Genomic DNA, 21,776 nt, shown 5'->3' on the forward strand with positions numbered 1-21,776 from the left:
AAAAACTCTAATGGTTAAAATTCACGAAGATAAGGATAAGATGAGTTAATAAAGGTAAGAAAATGTAGATAAGGAGAATGACAGAAGAATTTAAAAAGAAGGTCAGGTCACTTGTAAATGGGAAAGAAAAAAAGCAGGAAGGGGATTAAAATAAGAAGGAAGTAAAAAACAGTCAAACAGTGCATAAAGGCCAATAGCAGCTTTATTCTAATTAATTCACTGACTTTGATAAATACTGTGATCTCTCTTTATGGCTTGTTACAATGAGCAATAATTTTATTCAATACCATTTGATGAAAATATAGTTGTTTTTATTTCTTTTTTTGAAAAAATTATTATCTCAATAACATTTATAGAACATAAAATGGAACACATAAGTATACACATGCAAAAATATGTTTAAAAAAAAGACATTCTGGAAAAAAATTTTAAATGTTCAAAATTGTCATGAGATTCTGGTTGGCCTGTTCCAACACTGCATGTTTTCATTTCGCTTGGAAACTTTTCAAAGAGACAGACATTTCTTATATCAGATTAGTTTTTAGACTGGATGAATATGCTGAGAACCTTCAAAAGTCTTAAAGATTCTACAATGCACTAAAAGGCTATGTTTACTTGAATCACATATGGATCAAATAAAAAAGTATGTCTCAAAGAATAGACAAAGAAATACAGTATTATTTTGGTTGCTAAAAAGAGTTGTTTTTTTCTAATGAAAAGTTTGTCCTTCCGATGTTGCAATGAAAGTAGCTTTCTTCAAATAATGAAACTTTCATGGGAATTATGGAGCTAATTCCTGAATTTGATTCTTTTTTGTGTGAGCAATTGGCAATTTAAACAGTGACTTGCTTACCCCAAACATTTTATATTAATCAAAATAACTAGAAAATGTGTACAATATGAATTAGACAATCAAATAAATAAATTAGAAAACAAATACTACTCCATTATTGTAAATTCTCCATTGAATATGACAAATGCTTTATCAGTCAGTGATTATTGTGCATTGCTCTTCATAACAGAAAACGGTGCATAATTTTAACTTTTTTGCCAGTTGAAAACCACTTATTTCTAGCTTTATTCAATAAAGTAATATAAATGGTTAGTCACACGACAACATATGAAAGGTAAATACGAAAAGCTATAAGCATGCTTTTAAAATATTAATAATTATGTAGGGTATATGACAAACACAGCTCATTTCTTAATCTCTTTAGAGAAAAAGCTGCCCCAGTAGTACTGAAGTTGTTTATTACAGCAATATTTCTGCAACAGTTAATATGTTCGCTTTCAGGTTTGTCTAGTACAGTGTTTCCCAATGGGAATATAGGAAGAACCATATTGAAATTTTCTAGTTGTCACATTGAAACAAGTAAAAAGAAACAGTTGAAATTTATTCTAATAATATATTTTATTTAACCCTATAGATCTTAACCTATAGTCAACAACATATTTAAATTTTAAATTCTTTTCTTTTGTACTAAGTCTTTGAAAAGAGCTGCGTGTTTTACTTCATAGCACACTCAGTTCCGACTAGCCGCATTTCAGGCATTCAATAGCCATTCAATATACCTAGTGGTTACCATATTGGATTGTGCTTGGTGTGTTTTAAACATATATGGCAACTCAAATTTTTTTTAAAGAGTCCAAATGCAATGAAAGTTTGTCCATTAAAAAGTGTTCAAGCCTTGCAATGGGGATATAAGCTAATAAGTTAAATTCACTGCAGGGCTAGATCATGTGAAGTCGACTTCTTGGGCTGAACCTCTCCCAGGTGGTGAAAATAAGAAAACACAGATCAGTGAGGCCCTAGGAAGAGTGGCCAGGCAAGAGCAGCAGTAGTGTGGCCACTCATGACAGCTGGTGACCAATGAGCTGAGCCACAGGACCTCAGAGGGGCACCCTGGGCAAAAATCACAAGGCTGTAAGGGAGACACCCAAGGCTCAGGAGGGAAAGGAGGAGACACTGGGGAAATAATAGAGGATTAACCTTCTGGAATGCCAATGACGGTATCTGAGGGCCCCGGATGCTTTGTATAAATATGACAACTGATTGAGCCTCAGGACAGTCTACAATTAAGCGTTGTTGTACTGAGTTTACAACGAACACCAATAAAGCTGGGACAGGTGAGCAGTTTATCTAACATCACACAGTAAGGAGTGGAATTTGAATTTGAATGCAGGTCTGTGTTGTTTCAAAGCCTCCATAGTCTACGACGTCCCTTTCGGGAAGAATGGTATTCCAAAGATTATGCCAGAGGTCTCGGGAATCAAAAACCCCAAAATTATCTCACTGTCCACAGAGAACTGACTCTTAAGTAGATTTTTTTTCCCAGGAGGTGATTTTCGTACTCGAGTGTTACTTCTTGGGATAATAAGAGTCAACTCTGAGCATTCCTTAATTAACACAAAGGCCGTGGAGTTTGAGAACTGGGTTCAGATCTCAGCTGTGCCACTTGCCAGTTACATCAGCTCGGGCATAATGACTAAAATAGTGGATATAAATATTCAGCTTGTTGCCTAGTTCACAGTAAGAGCTCTATAACCATTAGGTATTGTTGTTTTTTATCATCGGCACATTTTTGTTGAGTACCTATTCTGGATTATTCAGCAGAATTCAGTGTTGGCTCTAAAATTTTGATATAGGAGAGAGTCAGGGGTCAGATTCTGGTTAGGGGGACAAGTGTAGGCAGAGAACTTGACTTAAAGCTGCTTACGTAACATTCTGTTTGAGAAACATCAGTTTTACATACAAACTGCTAGGGAGGATAGACTGACAGAAATCACAGAGGGGCTAATGCTGTGCTCCTAACCACCTCTTGTGGTCACAACGTAGATTCTATAGAGAGTACATATACATATCTACTTACCTGCCATTGTGCTAGAGAAGACAATGGTATATGACACCACTTTTTAACCATCTTATTAGAAAAGTGGACATGTAAATAAATGATGTGGTTAGAGACTTTCGGAAAGAGAGACCTCAAGAAGCACTGTGGCACATTGGAAGAGGGAGCTGGCAATGCTTTGTGGAGCCGGGTTCAAGATCGAAGGTCTGTTTGAGCTGGATCTTGGAGGATATGTAACAATATACCAAGTGGAAAAATGCAAGGGCCAACTAAGCAAAGAAAACAGCATGAATAAAAGCCTGATACGATTTAAAGACCTGAGATATTCAGGAAACGATGTCTTTAGGAATGGCCTAAGAGGCAATGTTTCAGGGACATAACATCAGGAAACTATTCACAAGGATGGATTGGACCAGGTAGTTTGCCGGGGCAAAATATTTAGACCTCATTGTTTAGGTAATGGTGAGCTCCTAGCAATTTTTAAACAAGGAACTACTGTGATCAAATCCTTATTTAAGGCTATAAAAAGATCAGAGTATAGTGCCAACTGAGAGAGCTTCTCCAGTTGTGCTAGATTGTCAGAATATGCTAGATTGTGCCACGATAGTAAGCAAGCCCTAAACTGACTTCAAAGGCTTAGAATCTTTTCTCTCTCTTTTACTTCCCTTCCTTTCTGTATTTTCGCATTTTAAAATGAAGTATTATTGGCTTACATCATTTAAAGGCAATTTGTTTTATATAAAACGGTATGGAAGTTTCACTGTTTATTTTGACAATGGCTCTGAGGCTGATAGAATTTTGATTTAGTTTTTACACAAAGCAAGTAAAAGACAGAAAAAAATAGCAAATTCTCTCAACTTCTCTGCGAAACTAGTAGTAGACTCAATCAAGGATCTGAGGACAGAGTTTGGACCACTGCCTGGGAAGAGGCTCTCTAGGAGGGGATGGAACCTGGTTGTGGGGTACACAGGCCCCTCACTGTCATGGGGGTGGAGGCTGAATCCTTAGGGACAGAACAGGGTTCTGCTCTCTCAGGCATGCATTCCTTCAGGGCTATCTGAGTCCTCCATCTATCTAGAGAAATACCTCTTACCTCTGTCCATTTAATTGTTAAGAATCTTATATTGATATGAATACTTAAAAAAAAAAACCAACTCTTTGCAAAGACAAAACGGTATTAATTAAGTAACAATTAGCACTGTAACAGGAGGTAGCAGCTCAGGGGCAATATTAATTTGAACAGACATAAAGACAGACACTGAAAGAACACAAAGTTTGGGGCTCATAATTTAACTAACGCAAATTATTTCTCTGTCTGAAATCGACCCAGTACGGTAACTTCTGGTTATGTCACTGTGAACATTCTTTCCCTCTGCCTCATTGGAGCGGTTATGCAGGCATTCTGATTTTCCAGCTGTTTCTAATCAAACGAAATGAAAACTTGAAAATACATTCTGAACTGAACCCACATCATCTCCAGACAGTTTTTGCTTCGAGCCACCCTGGGGAAGTGAAGTCTTCTTATCGCCTGCTAATGGCACTTTTATTTCATTCCTGACAGAGAGAAGAATATACTAAGAGCTATTAATTAAGAAGAAAATCTGCTCTAGTCTCTCTCCAGACCCTTGTCTTTGTGGTCCTGCTAAAGGAATTGTGTGCCAAGTCTAGTCATTTAGTGTGTTTGAAATGGGCCAATCAAATATGAAAACTAAGGCCTCAGGAGACATCAGAGGTTATGAATACCAGCCAGAGCCAAAAGGTAGTTTAAATACCGAGTTTAGGAAATATGTCTGCAAGGAAACTTGCATGACATTCTCACTTTTGATGACAGCTGCAAACATCACAAAACACTAGCAAAACTTGTTCTATGATATTGTAAAGAAATAAAATGATAATGTTCCATGAGAGTTGGTCTTAACATAAGTGTTATTGGTGAGAGCATGGGTGAACGGTGTCTAATTCCAGCTCCCATTTACTGGATGCACAAGTAATTTCATCTTTCTAAATATCAGTTTTCCCATCTGCATAACAGGGAGAGCACTCCTCTCACTGGATTTGAGTTACTCTTTTTACCCATCATTATTAAGATATTTCTTCTCATACTTCTCAAATTTTCTTTAAAACATTTAATGTAGTAGAGCTTGTGACTGTAATGCTGTAAGAATATTGACATAATTGTTTGGCTATCATTTAAAAAAATATTTTATAGCTATGAATGCTGATAGCTAATCTGTGACATTATATGTATAAGAATTTGTTTAAGTTTAATTTGTATGCTTCTTTGAATGGACCTAAAAAAATAATACTTTGGAAAAAGTTAAAAAAATTGTCTTTAGTTTCATCTCAATTATCTTAACCTTCTGTTAATTAATTTATACATATATATGTTGTCTAATAGCTATTTATTTGTTTATTATTGCCTGCCGTCTAAGAGTATATTAACAAAATATTTAAATACTTTATAACAACATAGTCATGGGTTAAATAACTTCCAAAATGAGAATAAATATTGTGATGTAAGTCAACTATACTGATGAGAAGGACATTGGCATTTATAAATCATTTTTCACCTTTTCTAGAGTGGTAATTTCTCACTTTCCATTGCTCATTTCTACTTCCCCAAATCATTCCTTTCTTCCTATTTTCTATTTACCTGAAATTTTTATATCATATTCTACTGCAAATTGAATACTTTTCTGCATTCAGACTTTAGATGCTGTTAAATTATTTTTTCGGGGATCTTTTAAAATCATCTTAGTTTTTTTCCTGGTTCTCCCTTTCTTCTCTATAATCTTGTGGCACTCTTTCCTGGCATGTCATACGTTTTACAGAATTACATTGATAGTGGTTGTTTCTGAGTTTTATATTTAGTAAAATTGTACTCAAAAAAGTGAACTACCAATACTGCTAACTTCCCACCAAACTCAATGCTATCCTGGAATCTGCTAATAAAGCCCTATGAAAATAAAAGGATCAGGCAATGGTCTGGACTATGCAGTCCCTACTGAAATATTACTGATTCTCTTCCTAATGGAAAGTCAGGCTAACTTTCTCTTTCCCGGGATAACACTTTTTCTTTCTGAGTGATCTACCATCGCTTGCAATCAACAAGGGAAAGTTAATTGATCTGAGATGAAGGCTGCATAAGATGGTACAATTCCTCCAGCATTAACACCCATGCGTATGTGTAAGTATAAAGATAAATTCCAAATCGACATTTAGGAAGATAAATAAAATGAGCTCCAATGGACTTTTATCAAAACATATTAGGAGAAAAAAAATTAGATTCTAAGGGATTCAATTGTCAAGCTGTGAATCTAAAAGTTTTACTTAAAAAAAATAGATTCAAAGAGTGTGACAGCTGCAAAGGGCTTACAAATCACATTGGGGCCCACTCATTCTATGGATGAGGAAATGAAGCCCAGAGGCAGGAAGGGACTTGCCCAACCCTCAGGGGAATTACTGAACCGAGCCCACTCTAACGCTCCCACTGGAGTTTGTTTGTTGGAGATGCCAAAGGCAGTCTCTTAAAATGCACTGCTGGAAGAGATTGTACTTCAACAACCTAGACACCTAGTGATTATCCTAAAATTGAATGAAAGAAATTGGAAGATATATTTTCCTATTGTTTTGATTTCATAAAAATGCACGTAAGTAAAAGTTAAAATTTAGACTGTCAAAATTGTCTGTATATTTTCACCATGGTTTTGAGTCTTTTAGTGTATCTGTTTTAGTATATTTTAATAAAGGTACATTAAGGGTTTTTTTTTTAATATAAATGTATTTTTTAAGCAAGGTGGAGTATGCGGTAGGGATATTTTAATAGAAAGAATTGGGAGGAAATGCCACATCTCCACAACATGCTTTCAATATAGAAAAAAGCAAATGTGCTTAGATTTCTTTGGGGTTTGATGTTTCTGCTTAGGTCTTAGTCATAGCATGATATATGAAAAACTTATAGGACTTTATTTTAGCAAATGCAATGAAATGGAACAGTTATCTAAAGGAACAAGACATCTGGGCATGAACCCAAAGCACCTGGCTTTCTAAGATATATAGCTTCGTTTGGAATAGCCACTCCCTTCCTGTGTGTGCAATGAGCATGACTTTCATAGGCAGAAACCTAAGTGTACAGAAATCTAACTTCCTAAATTTTCCTTTAACTAAATCTAATGTCTATCTTAATCCCCCATGCTTCCTGAAGATGGAAAATCTAATCGGTTCCAACTAACCCTAAATACCACAAGGCTTTTTCAGTCATTTTTGTTTTTTACCCTGCCCTCTTCCTCCTATTCTGAAGGATGATATAAATTTCAGAGTCTTATCTAGCATTATAGCCAGGGCAGAGGTGGCATGTGAGAAAACGTGAGATCTCTAGTTATTCTCTGTTCTGTAGTGGCATCCGGTGAGGGGAATGATCCTGCCTGGTTCTTGGGTGTGGATCTCTCTGCATACTTGCACCTACTGGGGGAAGTCATCTCTATCTCTCGATGGGCTATAGGATGCGCACTTTTATCTTGACCAGGAGAACCTCTTTAGATATCCACAGATCAGACCACTGGCTTTTCTCTAACTACAGGTTCCCATTTCACTGTTTTCATCCACACTGTTCCTTCTATTTGTAAAGGTCTCTCCCATACCAATAATCTTGTCTTAAAGCATTATTCAGTTTTTAGAACAGGCCCTTAAGCATGCAGGACCACAGTCCACCCAAGTGGAGTCACAGCTCCCCTTTTTGTTCTAGGTTCATATAACTGTCCAGAGCCTATAGGCATTTGTGACTTGGGCCTTAAACTACTAAGTTTTACATTCGGTTTCACATTGAACTCAGCACAAGGCAATGTAGAAACAATCTGACTAGGGTTATTACAAATGAAAGTAAAACCAGGACAGAGAAGAATCAAGGGGCCTTCTCCCAAGCTTGGAAGCTGTACTTAACAGGCTATGTGACTTTAAGAAAGTCCCTCAGCTTCTGTGTGCCTCCGTTCCTCACTAGTATGTATGACAATAGAGTGAGCATATGGTAGTTGCTGTTGTCACATATATCAGTACTTCATAATTTTTTATGGCTAAATAAAAAATTGTGTGGATATACTACATTTGTTTATCCATTCATAAGTTGATGGAAATTTAGGTTGTTTTCACTTTTTTTCCATTATGAACATTCGTGCATAGGTTTTGTGTAGACATATGTTTTCATTTCTCTTGGGTATATACCAGGGAGCAAGATTGTTAAGTCATAAGGTAATTCTATGTCTAATCTTTTGAAGAACTACCAAACTGTTCTTCAAGGCAGCAGCACCATTTTATATTTTTATCAGCAATATGTAGGGTTCTCAATTCCTCCACAGCCTCACCAACACTTGTTATTATCTATCTTCTTGATTCTAGCATCCTAGTTATAGCTCATTGTGGTTTTGATTTGATTTTGCTAAATGGCTAATGATATTGAGCATCTTTTCATGCGCTTATTGGCCGTTTGAATAACTTTTCTGAAGAAGTTTTTACTCAAAGACTGCTCATTTTTCATTACATTATTTGTTTATTGTTGAATTCTAAGAATTCTTTATTCTAGATAGCAGTTCTTCATCAGATAAATGATTTGAAAATATTTTCTCCCAGTCTATGTGTTGTTTTTTTTCACTTTCTTCATGGTTTCATAGAATGAAGTCCTTTTGACTTTTACCTTTTTTTTGCCAATGCCTCTGTACTGCTTCAACTGTAAGAAGAAGCTGGACTAGGGTGCTGAAAGCTGTGACTTCATATGCCTTTGTCCCCAAATCTTGACCTCTCTGTTCAGCTTGTCAGCATAAAGCTAAATTAGCGCTGGCTGAGGCTACCTCCTTAAACAGCAATAATAATCACGCTTCCTCTAGTTGTGCACCAGCTACACTGGAAGAGCCCGGAACAACAGCTAACTTGGCTGTGGCTTGACAGGCAGCCCCTGGAGCAATGTCTGCTCTCACTTAGGTGGAGCCCTTTCTGCCTTAACTAGAGTTCAAGGTCACCAGAGACTTTCAGCCTAGAGTATAAGATTCACTGCTAATTTTCCTCTGGATCAGTTCACTGTGATCATTGGTTTTCTGTTGTGTTAATTATTTAACTCCTCACATTTAGTCACAGATAATCTAATTAGGAAAGGCGCAGTGCACACTGCATGGACTTTAAATCAAGTGTCTCTCCTGGAGTGGCTCAGAGGTACCCAAGATGGCTTCATTATTTTCAATTAATGTTCCATGACCATACCTATGTATTTTCAGTCCTCTAATCTAAAACTGAAATATATGAAATGACCTAATTGAATATGCTAAACCCATAAACTTCCAAGCATGAATGTGCCTTTGTAAATTTGAAATCTCTGGATAGCCCTTTGTTTCCAGCATGCAAGAGGGCTTTGATGTGTGCAAAGCCTGCTTTGAATTTTAGGCAGGCTTTTAATTAGCAAATTGTAAGCTTGCATGGAGGTATTACAGGTCAGATGTTCTTAAATTCATTATTCAAACTCATTGGAAGTACAGAGAATTTAGGAGCCATTTATGAGGCTCTCAGAACTGTCAGATCTGTTCTGGATAGGTTTATAGATATTAGTTTTACCACCTTTGCTTCCTAATTTTAAATACATTAGAACATTCAAAAATGTGAAGTTGTATGCAAATAGCTAGATTCCATGCGAGGATGACAATACCTATTGTCTTAGGTAAGATTTTCAGGTAAAGGTTCTGAGATTGGCTCCCATGAGGTTTATGAGGAGTGCTCTCAGGAACCACTCCTGCAGGAGAGGCATGCAGGTGCATACTGTAGTCTTATCATCTGGGTTATGCTGAAACTTAACCCTAGTTATAGGATTTAGGGGTCAAGAGGTAATCTTGGGACAAGATCTGATGGGAACACATGTCTTGTAGGTAGAGGTCTCTGTACTGTCTTTAGACAAGGGAGGTGTGCTATTCTTAATTGAGAGGGGTGGCCCACTTCTGCCAGCCCAGAGGGTTTGGGGAGTTAGCAGTTTCCAAAGGGAAGGGAGAGCTGAAATCAACCCAGATGGCCTTGGTTGTAAGTTTCACCTTCTTTGGCGCTCTGCTGTCCTGAGCCTGGTAGTTGGTCAACTTTCTCTGCCTTCTCCTTCTAGATGAGAGATTCTCTGTAAGCTGCAAGGAGTCTTCTGACTTCCACATTAGGCTCTCAATCACCTGTAAGTTGTTCTTGGGTTTTCATTATCTTTTCTAAAGCGTCAATCTAACTTAGCAATAAATAGCTATTGAACTTCATTGTCATTATAGTTGCTGTTTCCTCCAAACTTTTCACGCATCTGGTACTTTAAACCAGCTACTGCATTTTTTTTTCACTTGGTATAGAATCTCAATTTGCCACTCGCTGAAGTTTTAATGATCAGACGAGGTATTCGTTTCCTAGGGCTGCCATAAAAACTGAAGGGCTGAACAACATAAAATTATTCTCTCCTAGTTCTGGAGGCTAGAAGTCTAAAGTCAAGATGTCAGTAGAGTAGTTGCTCCCTCTGAAGCTCTACGGGAGAACCTTTCCTCACCTCTTCCACTGTCTGGTGTCTCCTGGCATTTCTTGGCTTGTGACTTCATGACTCCAATCTCTGCCTCCATTTTCACATGGCTTCTTTCCAGTGTCACTTTGAGTGTTTCCCTTTTTCTCATAAGGATGCCAGTAATTAGACTTAAGGCAATTCCTAAACCCAGGATAATTTTATCTTGAGATCTTCAACTAATTACATCTGCAAAGACCCTAATTTCAAGTAAGGTTATATTCTGAGGCTCTAGATGGATATGAGTATTGGGAGGACACTATTCAATCCACTACAGATAGCCACTTTGTGCTGGGAGCCATTTGTGCTTGAATTACCACCAATAAAGAGTTCCATATTGTCAGCCATGTGGAACCCCATATTACCTTTGTCACCCCACCTCTGATACCAACTTCACAGCTTAGGTTTTCCAGGAAGCAACCCCTGAGACATGTTTATGAGGGAATGCTCTTGGTACCAATGGAAGGGAGAGGAAAGAGCCTCAACCACCCCCTTAAGAGCTTTGGAGCTCAAATCACCTATCAAAGTTGTTCTGGGCTGGGAAAAGGTGGTTGAATGTCTATACACACACCTCTATCAGTCTCTGGTTATGGGCTTGGCCTAGGAAAGCCTTGATCTTGTGTAAGGTGGCTCTTTGCAGCTAAGGTAATCCCTTGAGGGGTTGACAGCTGAATTGCCTGCTGATACTACTCCAGCAGTGAGCAAGAAGTCCTTCCATCAAGGACATGTGGACAGTATGTCACTGTGTCCACCACAATAGCCAGAGGTGAGGGTAATGGGGTGAATATGAAACTATAGCTCAATGAGCACCCTAGGCATACCAAATTCTGAAACTTGTGACATAGGACCTGTCTGGGCTCCACTAGCTAAAAAGTATAGCTTACCAAACCTCAGTCAAGAGTAGTTTAGTAACTGAGCCAGCCTGAACATAGAGCAGGAAAACCTCTACAGAATTAGAAAATGTAGCTGCTATCACTATGACTTGGGAATTAATATCATTATTTTAGAGAATAATAGATTAATACTCAGGAAAAGTTAATTGACCTGCCCAGTCATCGAGCTATGAAAGTATATGAATTTTGTTACTTTTTCTTTTTTACTTGCTTTAAAAAATTATGAAATATTTAAACATACATAAAACTATGGAAAATAATTTAACTAACACCCAAGTGCTCACTACCCAACTTTAAGAAGTCTTAACACTTTATTGTATTTGTTTCAGATACTTCACTTAAAAATATATATATAATAGTTAAAGAAAACCTTTTTCACATTATTATTCAACCCTATTTCTCTCTCTTCTTAATTAATACTATGAATTTGTTTATTGTTCCCATGACATTTTTTCTTATACTACCTATGAATGTATCCATAAATAGTATAGAGTACAATGTTGCATGTTTTAAGATTTATAGAAATGAATCACACAAAAGTATTATTCTGCAACTTGCTTTGTTCACTCAAAATTATATTTTTGAGATTTACTATGAGAGTTAGCCATGTTGATAGATGTAACTCAATTCATTTCAACTATTTTATAATCTATTTTTCTGTTGATGGGCATTTAGATTGTTTCCAATTTGCACTTTCATGAACAATGCTGCAATGAAATTCTTGCTTATGTCTTGGTGCACATGTGAATGAACATGGGTATATATTTAGAAACGGAGTTGTTCGCTTTTAAGATATGTGCCTCAGTGCCAGGACCAGGGTGAGGCGAGCAAAGCACCTACAGCAGCGGTCTTCAACCTTTTTGGCACCAGGGACCAGATGCTCCTATGAGAATCTAATGTCTGATGATCTGAGGTGGAGCTGTGGTGGTGAGAGGCCAGTGCTGGAGAGCGGCTGCAAATACAGATGAAGCTTCGCTCTCACCTGCCACTCACCTCCTGCTGTGCAGCTTGGTACTGATCAGCAGCCTGGGAGTTGGGTACCCCTGACCTCCAGCGCAGTCTTCAGGATACCCCCACTAGGGTGCCAGCCTGCACTGGCACGACCCTAAGAGTGAGCGCCTCCTTCAATGCTAGCCCTGCGCACCTGGTTTAACTCACCCTAGTTGACCCTGAAGAGCAAACTTGTCAATTTTCATAAATATTGTCAAATTGTTTCTCCATATGTTTGAACCAGTTTACATTATCATTGGTACGGTGTGAAAGTCCTACTTACGTCACATTCTTGTTTAATTTGATCTCAGACTTTTTAATTTTGCTAATCTGATGGATGTGATCCAGTTTCTTAAATTTGCATTTCACCTATTACTAGTAAATTTGAGCACATTATCCTAAGTTCATTAACCATTCAGATTCTCTGTTTTGTGAATTGCCTTTCATATTCTCTGCCCATTTTTCTATCATATTACTTACCTTTTTCTTATCGGGCTGTAAGTGTTCTTCTGTTCTAGATCCTACCCCTTTTGTGTTATACAGGCTGCAGGTGTTTTCTCCCAGTCTATATTTTGTCTATTATACTTTTTTTAATACTAAAGTTTTATATTTTAATATAATCAAAATTATCTATTGTTACCTTTGTTGGTTATATTTTTCTCTCTTCCCTAACCTGATGTCATAAAAGATATTTTCATAAATTTTATTCTAAAGTTCAGAAGTGTTGATTTTTACATTTAAATCTTTACTATACTTGAAATGTATTTTGTGTATGATATGAAGTTTTCCACATGAATACCCTTTTTTTTTTTTGCTGGTTATAAAAATAATCAGCAAAAAACAATTTGAAATGTATTCATAATTTTTGACTCAGGAATTCCATTATTAAGATTTATCTGAAAGAAAGGAATAGAAATATATGCAAAGATTTACTAAGATGATGATCCTATGATAATAGAAGAATTACAGAAAATCCAAATATTTAACAGTGGGAGAAGAGGTGAAATAAATTTGATTATAGTTATGTAATGCTATATAGCTTGAAAAATAATGTATTTGAAGAAAACTTAATGACACAGAAATAAGTTAATAATAGAGTAGTAAATGGAAAAATCTGGTTAAAGCAGTGTATGTAGTTTAATATTTTGGAAAAATACGTAAAGAGACAAAATAAGCTGAAAAGTTATTTATTGAACTACTAATGTTTACCTCTGGGTCATGAAATTATGCATGAATCATTTTATTTTCTTCTCTTTCACATCTATATTTTCCACATTTACCATGTTTTACTTTTTAATGACTAAAGTTGAAAGTTATTTTAAAATAATTATTCTTAGAACTGAGGTTAACAGAGCATTCATGTGTGATTAATGACAAATAAGTTGTCTTTGTTACTTGCTACTTTGGTCAGAATGAGTGAAGCTTAGAATCTGAATGACAGGACAGAACTGAGGTCAAATCTCTTTCCCCACAGTCCTCTATACTTATATGGCCATGTGTTCTGACTTGAGGTTCAGAAGGTAAGATTAATCCCTAGAGGCCTGTGCAAACCATATGGACTCTCAAGGCCATATTCTAAGCACTTTAATTCAGATTTATTTTTAAACAAGTAGGAATCAAAATTGTGGTTCAACAACTGGAATTTAGTGAGGTAAATGTAGGCATTCTGGCAGTTATGAAAGATACTATCTTTTTTGAAAAGAGGCAGGAAGCCTCCTATCACATAGGGGAGGCTATATGTGATTTGAAGACACTTGCTGTTGAAATTGTGTAATAAGTAGGAAGTCCAAACTTTTCTCTCAACCCAAATGAAAAAGGTTTTTTCAAAAGCCAAATCAAACTGAACCCTTAGAACTTTCTGAGAGATGCTCTGCTTCTTTTCACTGCCAGCAAGACACAGATGCTGGATGCTTTGTGCAAAAAGATAAACTTGAAGAACTAGATAAAGATAGAATTTTAATTCTTTATAGTTTTAAAAGTTTACAAATATTTTAAAGTAACAAGATTAATTTTATAGATCCATTGTACCCATCAGTGTGCAGGTCAATGTCAATGCCAGACTTTCCAGGGGGAAAAAAAAGTTCTGATTTGTAGCATTTGCTGATTTCTGTGGTGTACATACTTTTACCATAGATGATTTGAATCTATTATGGTGACATCACTGAATGGGGAGTTGGGAAGAGAGGAGCACAATCTATTCTTCCCAGTGTGATCTAGCTCCAGCGTACCACCGATTGTACCCAACTGTCATAATGAACAAATGTTAACAATTTTTAATAACATTTTTCATAAAATAAATAAAACATTTTGAATAATGCTGAAGTCTTTCCTGTTTCTCCCCCAGACTGATATCCTTACTTCCCTTCTCCAGAGACAACTACTATCAAGAATCTGGTATGTATTCTTCCAGACTACATTTTTATACTTTTGCTACTCATATGTGTAGTCAAAACAATACATAGTTTTGCTTTGCATATTTTGAATTTTACCTAATAGTATCATATCATGCATATTCTTCAACTTTCTTTTCTCTTCACTATTATGTTTTCTGAAATTTGTTTTTATTGGTACATATAGGTGCAGTCCATCCATTTTAACTGCTGATTGTGCTCGATTATGTGAAAATACTACATTTATCCATCCTCTTGTTAATGGATTTTTGCTACCGCAAGTGATGTAACCACCCTGTAGATGTAGCTCAGTATGTAGAGTTACTATGTCTAGAAATGATTTTAGTTATATTGACAAATTGTTCTCCAAGTAGGAGCATCAATTTATGCTTCTGGCAGAAGTATTTGAGGGTTTCTCATTTCCCAAATTCTTGCTAACTCTTAGTATCATCAGATTTTTAAAAATGTAGCCAACCTTCGGATATGAAATAGTATCCTGTTTTAACTGGCATTTCTCAGATTACTAGTTAAATTGAACATTATATAAGTAGGGTAAAAGCTAAGCTTCTGTAACAAATAGGCCCCCAGATACACTAGTTATTAAGAAAGACATTTCTCTCTTGTATAACAATCTTACGTTGAGCAATCCAGGCTGGTAAGGTGGCTCTGCTCCACACAGTTATTCAGGGATGCTATCTTCCATTTTTTTATACTGCCATCCCTTAGGTTATCATCCTTGTCTTCATGGTTGCAGTCAGGTTGTTGCTAGATAATAACTTTTAGAAAAGGATTAGAGAATTTCTGGTAAAACAATTTTCTTATATGCAAATAAGGCATAAGTTAGTATGCCTTAAGGGAAGTAAAAGCAAAAATAAATGAATGGGACTAAATCAAACTAAAAAGCTGCTCAGCAAAAGAAACCATCAACAAGATAAAGACAACCATCCGAATGGGAAAATATATTTGCAAGCAATGCCTCTGATAAGGGCCTAATATCCAAAATATACAAAAAACTCATACGACTCAATAACAACAACAACAACAAAAAACCCAAATGATCCAATCAAAAAATGGGCAGAGGACCTGAACAGACACTTCTCCCTAAAGGACATAAAAATGGCCAACAAATATATAAAAAGATGCTCAACGTCACTAGCTTAGGGAAATGCAAATCAAAACCACAATGAGATACCATCTCACACCTGTTAAAATGGCTATAAGCAATAGGACAAGTAATAACACATATTGGAAAGGATGTAGAGAAATAGGAACCCTCATACACTGCTGGTAGGACATATTGGAAAGGATGTAGAGAAATAGGAACCCTCATACACTGCTGGTAGGACTGAAAATTTGTACAGCCACTACAGAAAACAGTATGGAGGGTCCTCAAAACACTAAGAATTGATCAATCGTATGTCCAGCAATCCCTCTACTGGGTATTTACCCCAAAGACTTGAAAACTCATATTCAAAAAGATATTTGCACATCAATGTTCATAGCAGCATTATTCACAGTGGCTAGGACATGGAAGCAATCAAAGTGTCCTCCAATAGATGATTGGCTAAAGAAGCTGTGGTACATATACACAATGGAATATTACTCAGCCATAAGAAGAGATGAAATACGGCCATTTGCAACAACATGGATGGACCTTGAAATAATCATACTAAGCAAAATAAGCCAGACAGAAAAGGTTGAAAACCACATGATATCACTTATATGTGGGACATAAACCTAAAAGCAACACATGAACAGGACAAACAAACAGAGACTTATGGTCATGGACAATGGACTAGTAGTTACCAAAGAGGAGGGGAGGGGAGAGGAGAATAAATGAATAGAAAAAATAGTTAGTATGTCTTCCACTCAATTTCTACTGGGAAAAATTAGTCTTATGAATGCATAGGTACATTTTTAGGAGGAGGCTGGGAAATATAGTCCCTGGCTGGACAACCATGCTTTCAGGAGGAAGGGAAGGACTAGCATTTTTTCTTAAGCATGTGTTTGTTGGCCTTCTGGGCTTCCTCTTCTATGATTCAGCTAGTAATATATTTTGTCTATTTTTATATCGTTTGTTTTTCTTATTAATTAAAAAAATTCTTTATATGTTCTAGTTTGCCTACCTAATTTATACAATAAATTTGATCGTTTAAAATGTACCAGTATATCTAGATAAAGATATTTTAAAATATTTTAGTGTACATTTAAAGGAGTTTATTTTTTAAACAAGTCAATCATATTCTTTTGACCACATAAGAGTCCTCTTATAAAATGAGTAATTACTACCAAACCTGATTTTTCACTATCTAGAAATATAGAACCCTACCTATTCAGTTTATTTAAAATGAGATAGACCTATATACTCTCCTCTCTTCTTAAAAATCAGTTCAGTTTTATGGCAAGTTTTTTAGGCTAATATAAGTTACTCAAAGTTAAAAGTTAGGAAAATTGTAGTTTTTTAGATTCATTTGAACCTTCTGAACCTAAAAGAGAATCTGAAACCATGTATGACATTGTGGTAATTTTCTTAACCCCTTTGAGTTTCCATTTTCTCACCTGTAAGAATGATATTATTTGCTATTGTGTACTACATGAGATTGTTATAAGGATCATCCAAAATAATGTAGAGAAAATGCTCTATCGAATTCAAAATGTATATAATTATTAAGAATTAAAATTCCAAATAGGATTTCAATAGCATGCATTAGATTTCATTTGAAGTCTCCTAAATTCTGTTTCCAGTTCCACTGACATACTCTATATATTATCTACATGGATATTTCATACTCCATACAAAGGTCTGACTTTTAGTAGTCACTACCATCTCTGGGTGTGTGTATATAGATGTGGTTGGAATAACAGCCATGCGCTCTACTATGTCTGTGTGAGTTAAGACTCTTCTGAGAGTTGCTTTTATTCAGAATTGCTTTTTTCCTAATGGCAACCTGGGAGACTGGCTTTCCACCCTGTTTTCAAGCAGTTTTCAGTTAAGCTTCATCACTTCAAGTTGTGCCTTTGAGTTTCCTTCTGTCACTGATTTAGGCCAACCCAACTTATTATTCATCACTGCCTTCACTATGAGCAATCCTCGGTTTCCTGAAATTTTGCATCCAGACTGTCACACACAGTTAAAGCCCATTACAATTAGGTAGGCAGCATGGCAATGGTATCTCCCTGCCTCGGCCTCATCCATCAGCTTCCTTCCCCAATGTCTCTTCTCCAGCACCACACTTCATGATGGTCCTCAGGCTCAGCCAAGGAAAAAGAGGGTTGGTGGGGGCAAAGAGGGAAAGAAACAAGAATGCCCTGGAATGTGATTTTTGCTTTATTGGTGATGAACCAACTTACATAAAAATTAGAAAAGAAACTTTTAACAATGTGTTGAAAAAAGTGAGCATATACTAAAAGTCTCATTATTTTATTGATATATATAGCAGTGTTCCTGTGACAAAATGCAAGATAATTATCTTATACTGTGTAGCCTGAACCTACAGATGTTAGGTATGCCCAATGGGAAAGAAATTGTGAGCTGAGGTAACTATGTGGTGGCCAAGATGGGGAAATTAGCAGAGTAAAGGTCTCTGTCCTCCCTCTTACCCAAGATGGGTTAACACTCATTAATTTAATAAGCACTTATTGAACAACTCCTATATATCGCAAGATATCCTAGGTGCTGGGATATAGCAGAGGCCAAAACAGGTGAGGTCCTGCTCTCATGGACCTTATGTTGGTAGGATACAGAGGAGGTCAGGGGCAAAAGAGAGACAAAGAGACACATAATAATTAAAATAAATAAATACGAACATGTCAGTTAGAGATAAATATTATGTAAAGATTTTTAAAAGAGTGATGGGAAAGAGATTGGGGGCATCAGTGAAGGTCATTCAGAAAAAGTGACCTATAAGCTGAGATATAAATGACAAGAAAGAGCAACTCATATGAAATTAGGTGGAAAAAAAAAAAAAACACATGGAGCACAGCACTCAGCTGGTGCAAATGATCAAAAGTAGGACCAAGTTTAACAGGTCCTAGTGGGACAAGGAAGAAGACCCAGTGGGGTAGTGAGGGCAGACAACAAGGAGGTGCATGTGCAGAGATAGCCTGGAGCCGGATTACGCAGCGCTCCGTCAGACAGGGCCTGATTCGTAAATTCAGGGGTTTAATCCAGGGTCAACCTTGGGGAGCTTCTGGGGCAATGAGAAAGCCATGGTTCTCAGAATCAAGTAACTTTCAGATTCAGAGAGCTTCTCTGAATTGGCTCAAGGAACTGTCTTTGGGAGTAAAGGGTAGACATTGAGGAGATAGAAAAAGTTACAGAAACAGTATCCTACCCTGGAGGAATAGACTAGTCGGTATTGGGCGAGTTGGTGATGGTCTAAGCTGGTGGAAGTAAAACTCCAGAACGAAGTAAGGCAGACAGATATACTCTAGGTGGAAAAACGAGTTGGGATCCTAAAGCTCTTAATTTGCATGAACGTGACAGAAGCATTAGTTCAGCCCCCTGCATCTCATACTGCAGACCTGGGGCAGCAGGGCAGCTTCAGAACCCTCAGGCTTATGTGTGGGACTTCCAAACATACTGCAAAGTCTGACTATTGTTGGCTTATATCCTTGCTAAAGCTGAGTCTAAAAGTTGTCAGGTCATTTTGGTAGGGAAGCAGCAGTGCTGGAACAGACTGAGAATGACAACTAAGATGGATGGAATTTTGCTTTTAAAAGTTATGATGGAATTCAGGTTCTGTGCCTTTGAGTTTGGGCCAAACCTTTCATGTTTTTTTGATATTATAAAGCAGACACCTGGTAAAGGAACAAAGGTGAAAGTTCATGGTGAATATGCCTGGAATAGTTCAGACACAAGCTGAGGCTTTACATGCCAAGTAACATCTCAGGAGAGCAGGAAATGCTCCTGACTCAAAGGACGCACCATCTCTAACTACATGGTCCTTAAGTTTTGCAGCCAGGAAAAACTCTAGAGAGCCCCAAAGCCATCTGTCTCCTGAGTAAACTTGTCCCTAAACTTTGTATTTGTTGTAATAAAATTCAATCATAATTATGAGTAATTGAAATGAGGCACATTTTATACAGAGATGTTACAATATATTAAATTTAAATGTATGTGTCTGCTTACTTAGTGAAAACTATATAGAAAGATAATACACATGACTATATACATCACATAAGGAACTTTCTATAAAAATTAACAACAAAACCATTGTTATTTTTTATGAGAAGCACTCATTTCTTGGTACCTGTGTTCTATGCACTGTGCTGAGCACATGTTACATGATCTTGTGTCCTGTCATTATGTCTTTGTTTCTAAGTAAAAGTAATGTACTCAAGAAATCCCGAGGTTTGGAGGGTCATCTGGTCTGACTTACAACAGTTTTTCCATTAATGTAATTTTCTTTACCTCATGAGGCTTGCGTAATCACTTATTTGTACATTTCTTTTCTTTCTTGGGAGGATGAGAGCGATAGTAAATTAACTAAACTAAGTTCTTGGTTCATAGATATTAGAGATAGAAGGGACCTTGAGAAGCCTAAGCTAGCTTTCTGCCTTTAGACAATTGTGCACAAGAGGGCAGGAACCACCACCTCAAGGCCAGGTAGCTAGAAAATGGTCAAATAACAGCCACAGTCCAGGTCTCCTATTAAGATCTTGTCTCCTATTAAGATCTCCTTCCCTCACACCGGGTTTTGGTGTGAAAGGAAGAGTCGGTGTGTGTTGAGATACAGCACATCTATGCCACTGGTGCTCCTTGACGAGCTGCACTTTCGAAGCATAGAATGAAGAGGTGAGGGCGGAACGAAAAATGGTTTCTGCAAATGTTGAATGTTAACTGTCATTAACAATTAACAAATAATTCCTGTAAATGGTATATTGTACTTCTAACTTGACAATTTCGAAGAATTTAGGAAAAGAAGCTAAAACTAAAAAATGTGGCTCAGAACAAGCACCACACCGAGGAACATGATCACAGCCTTCTTATTCCAGCCCCATCTGTAATAACATTCTACCCAGATGATGGAACAAATATACTTCCTTCCTGCTTCATCTTTTGTATTCATGCATGTCCGATTCATTCCTCCCATCTGCTAACATCCCAAACCTCTGGTCAGCTTAGTATGCAGTACGGGATTAAAAATGCAAGGTGCTGAGGGGAGCTTTCTGCCAGTTTTAAGTGGTTTTTAAAATGCAGAAGGGTGTGTGTGTGTGTGTGTGTGTGTGTACGGTGTGTGTACGTGTGTTGAGGAGAAAGTACTCTTTCTGATGACTATACCTAAAAGCCAGTCTTTCCTGATCCATTAATGAGATTTCATGAAGAGCAGAGAAAGAGCCTCTCCCACCATGAAAAGAGCTAGTCTCAGAAAAATCTCTGGCGAGACAGAAAGGTCTGAACAAACATAGACAAGACACTGATTTAATACAGATGCTGACACCACGAGGAAAATGAGGACAAAAGAGAATATTTGGGAAGAAGCAGCAGCATCTCTTGCAAGGAAAGAGAAAGCAAAGGAATAAATTAGAAGGGCAAGAATTAGCAGCAAGAAATTTACCATGTAACACTCATAACATGTCGACCAGACCATGCAAAGAATTGACTCTGGAAGCAATAAAGAAAATGTTGAGCTTTAGCAGAGGATCAAAACCCAACCAAAACATGAAGCCTGCTCGCCCAAGTTGCAAAACTATCATCTTTTTAGTAAGAAGGGATTGAGGCTGTAGCTACACTTACCCTGAAATGATTTATTTACAGATAAATTATATAGCTATAATTAAGCACATAGATTTAACCAAAATGTTTATTCACAATATTACTCGTGCCATGCTTGTTAAATTGAACTTAAATGACCCTTTGGCATTTAAAATGCCATTTGAGAGCTAGGTAGTTGGAATAGAGGTGGGGGAGGTAGCAGGAAGGGATAGAGAACCCCAAGAATAAGCTGCATTCTTCACAGCAAAAGACCAATCTAAATTGGGACTCTCTGTATCCTTTCCTACTTGCTGGAGAGGAGGGTGTGATGGGGTTAATGTCCCCATGTGGAAGTTCCATTGGCATATTTGAGGGTGTGCTGGTGGACTGAGTCAGTGAATGAGT

General features: G+C 37.1%; 1 protein-coding gene across 1 annotated transcript in view; it reads left to right on the forward strand.

Annotated features, from left to right (window-relative positions):
* Positions 1-21,776, forward strand: part of PSD3 (pleckstrin and Sec7 domain containing 3) — a 487,816-nt gene that overhangs the window by 24,736 nt on the left and 441,304 nt on the right. Inside the window, exon 5 of the mRNA XM_036228767.1 lies at positions 14,629-14,678. The gene's annotated coding sequence lies outside the window, so the exon portion shown is untranslated. The remainder of the gene's footprint in view (positions 1-14,628; positions 14,679-21,776) is intronic.

The sequence above is a fragment of the Rousettus aegyptiacus genome, unplaced genomic scaffold (assembly GCF_014176215.1).
Source record: "Rousettus aegyptiacus isolate mRouAeg1 unplaced genomic scaffold, mRouAeg1.p scaffold_m13_p_11, whole genome shotgun sequence".
In the NCBI taxonomy this organism is placed as follows: domain Eukaryota; kingdom Metazoa; phylum Chordata; class Mammalia; order Chiroptera; family Pteropodidae; genus Rousettus; species Rousettus aegyptiacus.